General features: G+C 40.5%; 1 pseudogene; it reads right to left on the bottom strand.

Moving 5' to 3' along the window:
• Positions 1 to 1982: 1982 nt before the first annotated feature.
• On the bottom strand, positions 1983 to 9760 carry LOC117531498 (annotated as a pseudogene).
• Between the last annotated feature and the right edge of the window lie 968 nt (positions 9761 to 10728).

Here is a 10728-nt window from a genome sequence, read left to right as displayed (position 1 = left end):
AACACTTAAAATCGCAGCGAGACATGTGGTGCGTTATGCAGGATTTATACGTGCACAAGTCTTGGAAAGTGTGAGTGATTCCTTTAATTGTGATTGGGGTTAGGTTTAGGGTTTATTATATAATAATAATAATAATATTGTGCATGTCAGCGGAGGAAGTGTGTCATTTGACTTCACACATGAAAAATTCACATTATGTTTCAAACCAGCATTTGCATTTGTTAAAAGTCACTCACTCTGAATAATACATTATGTAACAAAGGCACTAATACTTGATGTAACCTTTATTTAACCCGGTAAGTTATTAAAAAATAAATGTATTTACAATAACGACCTGGTAAATAAAAGGAGCTTCACACAAGTCTGAAAGTCCACTGAGGCCTCAGCATCGAGGTCAGACTATCCACTAATCTTACATCACTCTGACATTTGTGGAGATTTTCAGCCATGTTCAAGTATTTACTGCTGAACTCTGCAGACCAAATTAAATCCAGCCCATCTGTTTGCAGTCATACACAAACTCCAGCTGTAAGGATTTTATCTAATGTGGAGGTTTTATCAACATCAGCTTTGATGGGAAACCTCACCTCTGTAAAGCAGACACCGCCCCCTGGTGACCAAAAGTTAAAACGGTGAAAAGCTGCATTTCTACCAAGCTTCTGGGGGTCAACCGCCTTAAAGTTTTAATTGCCTTTAAAGGGTTTGTTTTGGAAAAGGCCAAAATCACTCGGAACAAAGGTCAAAACTGTACCTTCACTGGGTCCCAGAATTTGCCCAAGGTTGTTCTTAGGTCTTGTCTGTTACCTGGTACCTCTCAGGCTCTTTGGACCATTTCTACCAACCTTAGTACATGGTTGAAGGTCAGTCCCAGAATTGCCCTCAGTCGTTTTTTTTCACTCCAATTTGAATGAACTTGGCACACATGTTGGTGGGTCCCAGAAATTAAAAGTGAAAGTCGAATTTGCCAAAGGTCAGTCTGCAGGGTTCAGGTCAAGGACATGTCTGTTGGACTTCACCTTCCAGGTTTTTTTTTAGGTCTAATTTCTACCAAACTTGTTACTTGGATGGTCAACCCCAGAGGAACCCTGTTGCCAAAGTTCAAATACTGTATTTGATTTAGGCAAGTCCCAGAATTACCAAGGCAAGGTCACATTTGCTTAAGGTCAGTCTTTGGAGTCAAGATCAAGGACATGTCTGTCTGTTGGCCTACACCTCCCACGTTGTGTGATTTCTACCAAACTCAGATAAAAGTCAACCCCAGAATTACCTTTGTGACAAAGGCCAAGGCCACTGGGGTGAAATGTAAAAATTTTGGTGAGTCCCAGAATTGCCATGGCAACGTCATTTGTTGGGTCAGTCTTTGGGGTTGAGAATAATGTCTGTCAGCCTACACTTCCTTGATTCTTCCATTTTGTACTACAAATGTAGCACATGAATTATGGTCCACCCCAAATAGCACCTAAAGGGTTAATTTAATCAAAGGCCATACTCATGGGGGTCAAGGCTGACCAAGCTGCCCTGGAATGCTGCAGCTCAGGGTCAATCATTTGGGTGAAGGTCAAGTTCACTGTGGTCAATGGATTTATTTGGCAACAAATTTTTTTTTTAATCTCAAAATTCTATCCTAAACAAGCTGCCCACATCCTTGATACTGTACGTTACCCCACCTAACTGTTTTAGTGACTTCATGCTCACGGATACTTGGCCAAGTTTAATACAAGTAAATCAGTGTAAAAACAGTCAGTAGAGAAGACATTGCTGTAACGCCAGATAGTTTTCTGGCAAAAACAATAAAAAACCAAACAACAACAAAAAAAGATGGTGATTACTACAAAAAGTACATTTCAGTCAGAGCACCATTCATAAAATTGAACAAGTTGAAGTGACTGACCAGAGTATTCAGTCTTACTGACACAGTACAGCTTTTACAAAAGCTGTAGAAACTCTATGACACTTATGTGAACATTCATCCAAAGTATTAACTCATATTTCATATTTTAGACAACTGCTTTACTTGATTATAAAAAAACACAAACTTTCGTTACAAATGCACATATTGTTCCTATTCCGTTGGATGCAGGCAGGTGGTGGAAACAAAATTCAAAGTACTGGTGGAATTATTTCATACATTATATATGCATCACCACAGCTCATTTATGACATTATTATTACAGTGTCATATTACAGCTTATGAGTCTTTTCTCAGTGGATTTGGGATAAATGTGTCAACTGGATCAGATTTTCTGTCTTTCAAAAAAACAAAAACAAAATGGTAAAATCGACCCCTGTTCAACGTCAGTAGAAAACCACAGTCTCTACCACCTCATTATTGTATGAATACACAGTAGTAACACATATCACTACTTCACAGTTTCATTATCCGCTGGAGGATTCTTCGCAGCTCGCTGCTTCTTTGCAGTTTTGGCTGCTTTCTCTTTCTTAACCACCTTCTCTTCTTTCTTTGGCACCACCACCTCCTCCTCCTCCTCCTCCTGGACCTCCTCGTTTTCTGGCTTCAGGACCTTTTTCACTTTTTGTTTGCCCTTGAAGGGAGCCGAGAAGGTCAGAGAGGTCTTGTTGAACTCCAGCGGAAAGATGCCCACGTCCCCGTCAAAACGGTTCTTGGTGACTTGCAGGAACCTGCGCCCGGGACACGTGACCATCTTTTTCTCTTGCAGAATGAGGACGTTGTCTGCCTCTTGGCTGGCCTGGTGGAGGTCAAAGGTCAAGGTGTCTTTGTTAAAAATGCCTTAACAAGTATTATATTTAGTCACCAACACAACTGAGATCTCACCTTGGCGGTGCCAAAAATGGACGCTGTTTGCAGCTCGCGGTCGTCTTCCTCTTTCCGGGGGTGGATGATCAGAGTGACATGACAGCTGCTGCTGCTGGCAAACTTCCTAAATGCTCCAATGATGTGATCCTGGATTGCAAACCTGGATCATATAGACCTCAAGTTATTCAGATACTTGACGTCTTCACCCCCATTAAGATGTTTTCTACCTCCCTTAAACACCATGTGAGGTCCATAAATATCCACACAGGTTTTCAGGATCACTGCTCTTTGATGATAGATGCAGTTTGACATCAGGACATTAGACATGATGTCAAACATGGGTTTTTGTAAAGTGGAACTGTCAGAAAACATGCAGGTGTTGGTGAGAGGAACTGACAGTCTGAGGAGTGTGATTCCAAGGGTTTGGAAAATTTGGAAACTTGTCAAATCCCATCCCTTCACCCATGTGCTTTTTCGCAAACTACAGATGAAATTTTACACCTTCTTTTGGAGAAAATCTTTGCACTACTGCACCATGAAGCTGTGCGCAGTGCAGCAGACAAAAAGCTTCACGGTGCAGTGTCTCCAATCACAGCCACAGAAGCCTGTAACACCTTCAGCGTTATCATAGATGTCGCGTTGGCTTCCCTCACTTCTCATTCTTGTGTCTTCACTTCAGTTTTGAGAATTGCGTGCAGATGACCCATACAGTACCATACTGTTTGTATGATCTAACTGGGTAGCACAGTCTAGTTTAAACCCTGCGTGATATCGCTGGATTTGACCGCTTATGGGGACTGCCGCTCCCATTGCGCAATATATACACAGCATAACTTCACACGGGAAAATGGTGTCCTGTTTTGTTTTTGGCTGCAATCACCGAAGCAGCTGAGAAAAGTGCAGTTTTTCTTGGTTCCCAGTGGAGAAGGGAAGACAAGGCGAATGGGAGACGTTGTATCAGTAAGTGTTAGCCTATGCAGCTAACAAGAGTAGCTGTGTTCTCTCACCTGCAAAACCGCCTCGACACGTTTTGAGCTCCACGTCATAAACAAACTGCAACACATGTCCACTTTCCACCGTATCGTTACTTTTTCTTTGTATTTTCACTTGTTTGTGTGTAATTTTTCCAAAATCTCAGAGAAAGTGCCATGTTTCTGTCCCCGGAAGCAGAGAAATTCCATCATATGCTTCATATTTTACCCCTTTAGCGCCCGCCCTGAAACGAGACTGCGCTGCCCAAATGAAGTCAAACACATCATCAGGGCTTTTAAAATGTTCATGTATCCACCTGACTTGTCCAAAGAAAATCAGCCGATAAAGTGATATATAAATTAAACCTTACAGCTTGTTTCTCCAAGTACTTATGACCTCTGAAAATGGAGAGACTGTGTATAAAACAGTTGTAACACCTAAAAGTCCACACTACAATACATCTTGAATATTTCATTTGAACTTCATTGTGGTGGTGTACGGCGGCTCAATGACAAAAACACTGTCACTGTCCAAATACTTATGTATCTGATGGTAGCTAAACAAATGCACTGAGGCGGGATCACTTCTCCAAACACAAATAACTCAAACAGAGCGAAAAGGAAAACACGAGCTTCGTGTGCAATCTTCCTCACTTGTCCACTGAGATGCTTTCTTGTCCCATCATGAACTGCAGGTTGTCAATGATGACGTGGTTGATATCGTACACGTAGACGGCATGTTGCATAGTGTCAAGCACGGTCCTACGGAAAAGTTAGAGAAAGTGTTGGAGAATGTAGCTGGTTTGAATGATATCGAAGACTAAAAAAAAAGTTAGTTTGACATTATTTCGCTCTAGTGTTGTTAAATGGACAGAAATAATTAAGTCCACCTCATACTAGTGCCTTTGATGTGAAACCCACAGGTGAGAACTACACCCACACAAAATACCTCATTTTCAGGAATGCTGCATTTTTTTCTTTCTTGTTGTTAGTTTTAGAGGTCCTGCAACTTATATACTGAAAAGGGGGAATCTCACACATTTGATATTAATAATAACTGAGTATTTATAAAGGACTTTACCAAGAATCAAACCACAAACAAAATAAACAAATAAAATAAAAGAAGAAATGCCAACAAAAAAAATACGTAACATGCATAAAATTCCAAATTACAGAGCTGATAATTCAGCAAAAAAGTGCAACTTATTTGACTTTTTCTTCTTCATGAGGCATTTTTTTTAAACAGCTGGAACTTTATAGTCAAAAATACAGTATAAATACATAACACACCACAAATATATATATTAATATATACATATTAGATATATAATATATACAACTTTTGTTTGCTATTTGCCTGAAACAATTTTCATTTTTCTTGTTTTTTTAATTGTAAGCTATGGGAAACATAAAGACATATAACATGCGAGGGACCTGAAAGCTAAACTGATCACACATCACGTGACTTACTCACATTCTGCTGCCCGTGGAAAAGTCATAAAATAGAGTGGCAGCTCTTCGAACTTATCAGCCCAGAATCACTACTGCTCCAGGCTCTACTCCAGCTTCTGCATGGCAAACTGTGTCAGCATGATCTAGCCCAGACGCAACATTGTGATTTCAAAACTGCCCCACAGCGTGTTGACGCCCTGCATGCAAATGTCCAGGGCTACCTCGCTGATGCAGGTCGTCTTCCCACTGCCAGTCTGACCTGGAAACAAACAAACAAAACTTACAGTCAGTGAACGTCTTCTAAACAAGTTTAACATCTGAACTGGATCCATCCGACAGGGGCCTGTGACAGCCAGTTTACAACACCCGTCATATAACATTGATATAATTTATACACTGTGGAGTAAAATCAACAAATACTTTCTGAATTTCGTTCAGGTGTACAAAACAAAACTAAATTGTACATCGACACTAACCGGGCCCTAAAACATTATGATTCATCATACCTGTAAAAACTGTTAGCTCCCCCTTGCGGGGGCCCTTCAGGATCTTGGTGAGCTCCGGGAACCTTGTCCACTTAAGCCACCACCTGCTCCGTGTGACCAGCTCCCCGTACACGTCTTCTCTCAGCTGCTTGAAGGACCACGATGGACTTGTGGCTGCTGAAATAGAGGTTTTAATGATGCGGCCTAAGTTCATTCCTGGGTCAGCGCCTCCACAGGACACGGCTGGTGTTCTCCTGGACGCACCAGGCCAGCAACGCCTCTAGACCCAATTTGCGAGCAAAGATCTTCGACGCCTCCCACGATCGCATGTCACCTCCCAACCACAGGGTCACCCGTTTGAACTGTTCCAGGTACGGCAGCAAGATGGGAGGAAGGCAGCTGACCCCACGTGGAAGGGCGATACTCGGGAGCCCGGTGGCCTGGCTTACCGCCAGGGTGTCACACTCATGCCCGGTTAGCACCACCTCTGAGTCCTTATGCCCCACCAGGGAGAGCCCAAACAGGTTGTAGTAGGTGCTGCTCCTGGGAAGCGTAGCTTCGTTATAAATGATCTTGTGAGTGTCCGTTATGTGTGCAGATAGCAGCTTCAGCCCTTCAAGGTCAAATCCTGGCCGCCGAACCAGGGGAAAACCAAACTCTTGGTTGGCTTGAAGAGCCTCACGCCAAACCTTTTCAGGGTAGCATCAGAGATCTTTGTGATCTGAAATGATAATGTCATAAATTATCATCTTTCAACAAAAACACCTGAGATATTCCTAAAACAAGGCATTTTATTGTCATAGTTTTAAATCAGTTTATTTATTTATACTGCATCTAGTGTGTATTATTCAGCTGTATCTACAGCTGCTGCAACTAAGGATTATTTTTCATTATCAATTAATCTGTTGATTATTTTCTCAATTAACATATTAGTAGTTTGATTCGATAAAATATTGATTAGTGTTTCCTTCAAGCCAAGACAATGTATTCAAATATCTTGTTTTGTCTACAACCCAAATATATTGAGTCAGAAAGGAGTAAAAACTATGAATTGTTCACATTTAAGAAGCTAAAATGAGTGAATAGACATTTAAAAAAAAAAGGACAAAAAGCAACCAATTGATTAGCCAAATAGATGGCAATTAATTTACAAAGTGATTCCGTAGTACTGCTCTCCGTAGCCGTGAAACTATTATAATATATTATTAATAATAATAATATAATAATGATATTTTATTATACAGGGCTGTGAAATGAAAATTGTGAAATCCGAGAAAAATTCGCAGGGGGTAGATTGTAGAATATTTCAAAAAAAAAAAAAAAAAAATCAGGGTAAAATATCAATAACATACCTAATAATAAAAAGCCACACATTCTTGTGTAAATTCCTGTAAATCCACTCAAAGCCACAATGTCTTTTTTCCCATGAAAAAAGTCTAAATTAATAAAAACTAATTTACATTGTGTAAATTCATGTAGCCTAAATTCATTCAAAGCCACAGTCTTTTTTCAATCAAAGAAAGTCTAGATTAATGAAAGAAAAAAAAAGGCACATAATCTTTTCTGAAATCCTGTTTGAACAGCACAATGTTTTTTTTCCAGAGAGAGAAAAAAAATTCTTACCAGTTCGCTTTTCCCGTTTATCTTTCAGGTGTGTTGATGAAGCCAGCAACAATTCCACGGATTCTTGTCCTTATCACACTTTTTCAAAACGTCTTTCTCGCCATCTTCGCTCTGTCTGATGTCGCTCCGTGACACAGTCATGCTGCAAAATTCTTCTTTTAAAAACTTGAAAGTTCTAAAAGTTTGTGATGTCCACATGTCCACATGCTACGTTCAGCTAGCTTCGCACAGGAGCCACAGCGTCACCGCAGCAACAACCAGTCCGCTTTACGACAACTGTCGTATACAGCCAGGCTTTGAGTGGCATTTATTTTCCTCGAAACTCCGCGGATCCGAGGAAACTGATTTGTATCTGTAACACACAGATCAGTGTCCCCGGACTTATTAAAACTTGCATGATGTCGTAAAAAAGAGAATGCTTTGCGATAAACATTTTAAAAACTCAGTAACGCATCACAATTAAAGAGTACAACACTGACACTCCCGCACCCTCCCCATGATGAATCCAAGAAAATTCTCGCGGGAGTTTTCACAGCCCTGATTATATGGCTACAAAAACTTGTGCGCTCTGATTGGTTGATTTCCAGTCTGATATTTTCCCATATCAGACTGTTACCATGACAATCAGTCTGGATCGCGTATCACATTTATTCCAAACCAGAAAGCTAAAAACCAATTAGAAAAACAAGTCCAACATGAACATACTGCATAAATATCTAAACAGCATCGGAGCAAAAAAAAAAAAACAGACTGAAAGCTTACCAGCTAACCTGACCATCTTTTGAGAGGTGAAGAAGGCGAACAGATCCGACTATGAGCCCAAAACCGTCAGCAGCTTTCATATTTGGGCGATACCGCAAGTTCGCGTGTTTATACATATAATAGCCATATAATAAATGAATTATTATTAACTCACTTGCTCTACAGGAATATCAGACCTCTTTGTTTTTTGCACAGACCTCTCTAAACGCTCGGTCCGTACTGCCAACACCTCGGTCTAAGATTTTCCCGTACAGACCTTGTGCTCGCGTTAATAATCCTTTACTATTTCATCTTGCAGTGAAAGCCACCTCTCTGAGATTTTGCGAGATTTGAAGCCTCAATAGGGCGACTTGATAGCCGGCTACGGGAAAGCAGCACAGCAACAGAGTCTCGCACATTAATTCAATATTCGATTGATAAGTATCTGATTAATTGTTGCGGCTCTAGTTTAAAAAAAATGTTGTTACTTATAGTTTATAATAAAAAAAGCTTAAATTTGTTTAAAGATACAAATTTTCAGGTAACAAAAATCCCATCTATGAAAACTTTAATTCGTTTAAGTGCAGTTCCAACCATTCTGGTAAGTATTTAGTCAGTTAGGTCACCGATCAAGTTAAAAATGTCAGTGTTTGACTGGTTCCAGCTTCTCACATACGTAAAATGTCCCACGTCCTTTGTGCTATATCACTATAAATTGAAAATACTGAGGCTGTGGACTGATCAAACAAAAAAAGGAATTTGAAGGCATTTCTGTGGTCTTAAAGAAATGATAATAGCCATTTCTGTCTGTGCGTAAACTAAAAATAAATGCTAAAAATATGAATATTAATGAAAACAATCACTGCTTCCAGCTCTGCACCTCTAGCAAACACGCAAAGATACCTGGAACATGGTTTTAATCAAGTGAATCTCATCCTGATGGAGGTCAGAGAGAGACACAGAGCTGGACCAGATCCTCTGCACCTCACCCAGCTCCCTCTCCCGCTCCTCCTCCTCCTCCACACTCTCCGGTATCCCAGCAGCACATGCGGACTGATGGAGTCCTGCTCCTCCTTCTGCATCACCTCCAGGCAGTCCTGAAGGTCCTCCCAGCTCCCTTCCACCAGAGTTTCCTTACACAGAAACTGTCCGGTGGTCTTGTTGATAAACAGGGAGAAGGCATCTTTCCTGGAAGCGGAGTTGATGAAGATGCTGGGTGCATGGAGGCAGCTGTAGCCGTCCTGGAAGGGGATCTCTTTGGAGCGCAGATATTGTTTGATGTCGGTGACCGTGACGGGGCTAACAGGAAGGTCGGCAGTCGATTTTGTGCCTTTCTTATACGTCCTGGTGCAAAGATGTACCCAGTGGTACTCTGTCCCCTGAAGGATGTATTGAGTTTCAGCAGACCTGTGGGTGAGCTTCTGAGTCAGACATCTCAGGAAAGAAAATGTCTTTGGTGGAGCAAAGTTGGATAGCTTTTGGCTGCCACCTGCAAGACACAGGTGGTGCCCTTCAGCAAAAAGCTGCTCCACATTAATTATCTGGAACGAAACATGCAACAAACATGGCAACAAGTAATAGACACATGGACATGTCAAGTGTACCTAGCTAGGAACAAAGACGGACAACTAGCAAAACACCGACTTATTATGATGATTAGAATGTTACAGAACACGTATTACAGTCGTATCGATAGATACAGGACTTTTAAGTTTAATTAAACAGGACATACTTCTCAGTTGTTTCCACCATTGTCCTCACACTCGTCTGCATGTTTCATAACCCGGGTTTTTCGGTGTGTAAAAAAAAAAAAATCCGTGTGAAATCATACAGTGAGAACAGTTCCGCACTGCGAGACGTCAGGAACGTCCCAAAAATACATGAAATAATACCCTAACCCTAACCCTAACAGTTTTGTAACATAAAGCTGATTATATTTACATTTCCCCATTCTGTGGTTTATTTGACCTCGTGTTGGCACAAAAACAAGACATTTTGAAACGCCGAACAACTGAAGCAACTGCTTCAGGAAAACGATTCACTAGACACCGTATCAAGGTATGGCGGCGACATCTACTGGACAGTGCATGTAACTGCTACAGAGAGCGCAAATTTCGAAAGACTTTATAACCATGCTTTTTTCTGTGTAGACCGTACCACTTTATATGTCATAATTTTATGTTCATTGTGGTTGTATGTATTAAAATATGTAACTTTGTGCAAAAGATACTATAAACAGTACACTCAGGTATAACTTTCAAGTTGTTTCACAATTTATCTCATATTGAGCTTGTTAGCTTATGGACCACGATGGAAACAAATGGCTTCACATTTTTGCATTATTTAGTTCTGATAACAATTTTATACTCATATCGATCTTGTTAGCTTATGGACCACGATGAAAACAAGTGCTTTCACATTTTTGCGTTATTTATTTATGATAATGTATTAAAGAATTCAAGTCTAATCTAAAAAAAAAAACACCCATTAAATTAGGAATTCCTGATGTAGTTCAAGAGTAAAAATAAATAACAATTAAGACAAAATAAAGAAATCGCAAACAACAATTTGCTTGCGATGAGACATCAAAAATCGCTGACTGCAGATCAGGTAAAACTCATTTCACTCCAGCGTTGAGTAGGAGCCTTCATTTTTGACAACTGATTCCAGAGCAGTCACC

The sequence above is a fragment of the Thalassophryne amazonica genome, chromosome 18 (genome assembly GCF_902500255.1).
Source record: "Thalassophryne amazonica chromosome 18, fThaAma1.1, whole genome shotgun sequence".
NCBI lineage: Eukaryota > Metazoa > Chordata > Actinopteri > Batrachoidiformes > Batrachoididae > Thalassophryne > Thalassophryne amazonica.
The sequence above is the reverse complement of the archived record's forward strand: the minus strand, read 5'-3'. Positions and strand labels throughout refer to the sequence as shown.